The sequence below is a fragment of the Artemia franciscana genome, chromosome 10, assembly GCF_032884065.1.
Source record: "Artemia franciscana chromosome 10, ASM3288406v1, whole genome shotgun sequence".
NCBI classification, from domain to species: domain Eukaryota; kingdom Metazoa; phylum Arthropoda; class Branchiopoda; order Anostraca; family Artemiidae; genus Artemia; species Artemia franciscana.
In genome coordinates, this window is record NC_088872.1 from 3,729,240 (window position 1) to 3,731,905 (window position 2,666).

The window sequence follows — 2,666 nt, forward strand, 5'->3', positions numbered from 1 at the left end:
CCCAGAAATAATCAGGAAGTAGATATAATTTTACATTTTAATTCGTATTTTAAAGTTTCTTTTGTAAAGTCTCCCCCCCAAAAAAATCCTGGTTACGGCCCTAGGAATTGTACATCAATTTCTACCTTCACCCTCCCTCGTCTCTCCCTTAGAACAAATTTTGGATTTATCCGATGGTTCAATGAGAGCTGGGATATTTTGGCATTACAATGCATTGTTTGAGGTATCTTCATCCCTCCCTAACTAAAAAACTATCAGAGAACCTCATTTTAAAAGTTTAAATGCCTTTTTAAGTTGCATAATTTGTAATATGCAGCAAATGACCGTAAAAAGAAAAATGCCAAGACCCCCATGGTTTAGAACCCTTAGTTATTTTATCTATAATTTGTTAACTTTTTTTTCTTGTTCAATATTAATTTATTAGTGTTGCTGTAGCTGCTTAAAGTGAAATTGTTTTTGCTTTCTTTTATCTCTTTTTTATGCCCGGTCCTTTTGCTTGTTTTATTAGACGGGATTTCCATTAACTGAAACTAAATTTAATGCTCGAAAAAGTTTTAAGTAGTTTCTACAAATATCTTAGGAAAAAAGAATTCAAAGAATTCTTTAAATGCTCTTTCCTTTATATTCGTACTTAACTATTTAAGTTTAAATGCTATTACAATACTTTTTCTGTATGTAAGCTTAAAGAAAGAGCCAGGAGCTCAAGTGGCAATTGTGACGAGGTCGGAGCCTAAGATTAGACTCGGTACAAGAGTTATCGATTTGATCGTACCAGCACGTCGAGAACCTAGCACGTCAAGAGGGATTTTTCCAAATTCTTTGCTTCTATCAATTTCTCAATAATTTTCACATGGAAGTTCACAGATTTTCACTCAGTTCATCCATTTTCCTTTCTCCTTTTTTCAAAGTAGTTCACCTCCTTGGAAGCCAAGCGTATTTGTATGCTTATCACATTTTGTTCAAAAGATAAAGTTTTTTGTCCAGCTTTAGATTTTATCTTCTTTAGATTATTTTCTAATCAAATCCTTCATAAGCCAAAGCCCACCAGATTCGACCTTTTCATCTACCAGATACATTTCACTCAGGTTATAGCTATTAAAAGACAAAAGCCAAGAGCTGATATGGCAATTGTGACGAGGTCGGAAGAGCCAAGAGCTAGGAGCTCATATGGCACTTTTAACGAAGTCGGAAGAGGCAAGAGCTCATATGGCACTTGTGACGGGGTTGGAACCTAAAATTAGACTCGGTACTAGAGTTATCGATTTTGCTGTTCTTAGTTTATTGGCAATTATTAAAAAGATAAACTTGCAAATACAGTGTTCCTGTAATCTATTCTTTTTTTTATTGTTTCATTGTTGTATTCTTGTCTAATTTTTCTTTTTGATGTTTTACCTTTTTTAGCACATTTGGAAAAGTGATGAAAAACTTTCAGAAATTAGACTGAAAAAACAGTCCTTTTTAAATGAAAGTAAGGAGCGACATTAAAACTTAACCGAACAGAAATCATTCCGTATATGAAAAGGGCTTTCCCGTCCTTAACATTTCGCCCTTTACGTTAAAGTTATATTGTTTTAAAAAGTAGAGTTGTGACAAAGTCAAACTCTAGCGTATCAAACTTTCATATACAGAATAATTTATCCCAATAACTGTATAAAATGGAATTCTTCATTTAAATTTAACTCAAAAGTCCTCCCCGGCGGGGAATCGAACCCCGGTCTCCCGCGTGACAGGCGGGGATACTGACCACTATACTACCGAGGACATGAATTTTGAACCGCATATTATTTTTTATAACGAATTCTTATCTACAAGTAATTTTTAATAGTGAACTCAAGCGACAAGACTGACGAAAATTTACAACATTCAGTGGCAGCACTCAAGGAAATACAAAAAAAAAGAAAAAATAGTAAAATTCTAGTTAATTGACTTCTTGCTATCTTGGAAAGGGTTTAAGTTAGGAGAATGAAACTTTAAGGGATGGGTCTACAGGCTAAAGTATGTCCTGGGAAGGTGTTTTAAATTACCCACCTCCAATCCTTATCCTTCTTGAGGGCCCTGAAATTTGCCTACATGACAGATCTTTTACCTATCGAAATTTTCACAAAGCCACATTTCACCTGAAATTTCAGTTACTAGTTGCTTTTTCTCTGCCTTTAGTGCTGAAGATGCAATTCCTGTTATTTGAATAGAATTTTGAGCCATATCAATGATGTTTTTTTTTTTTTTCAAAATTTAGAAAATGTATTTGCATATCTTTAAAATCTTATAAAATGGAATTGAGCATGGTTATGAAGCTGAAAACAATTTTGTTGTACTTCAATTAAGCAGAAGATCTATTTTGCAAGGCTCCACTTTTATAACACACAAGTTTTAAAAGGTCATCAAAGGTCAGGGCCCTCTAGAGGGAGAAGAATTAGAGGTAGTTGCTTCAAAATAACCTCCCGGGACATACATTAAAAGTTTCCTAACCCCTGGAAGATCCCTGAAAGTTTCATTTTCCTAACCTAAACCCTTTCTGAGATAGCAAGAAGTCAATTAATTAGAATTTTACAAAAAATATATATATATAGAAGGGAGGGGTAAGCATTTTTCGATTCTTTCTTTAATGAAGACACAAAAATAAATATATTTTCTCGAAGCCTAGAGTTGGGGCTTTTTTTAACAAA

General features: G+C 33.9%; 1 non-coding gene across 1 annotated transcript; it reads right to left on the minus strand.

Moving 5' to 3' along the window:
* Window positions 1-1,689: 1,689 nt before the first annotated feature.
* Window positions 1,690-1,761, minus strand: Trnad-guc (transfer RNA aspartic acid (anticodon GUC)). The gene has a single exon. It is a non-coding gene; the product is annotated as a tRNA-Asp (tRNA).
* Between the last annotated feature and the right edge of the window lie 905 nt (window positions 1,762-2,666).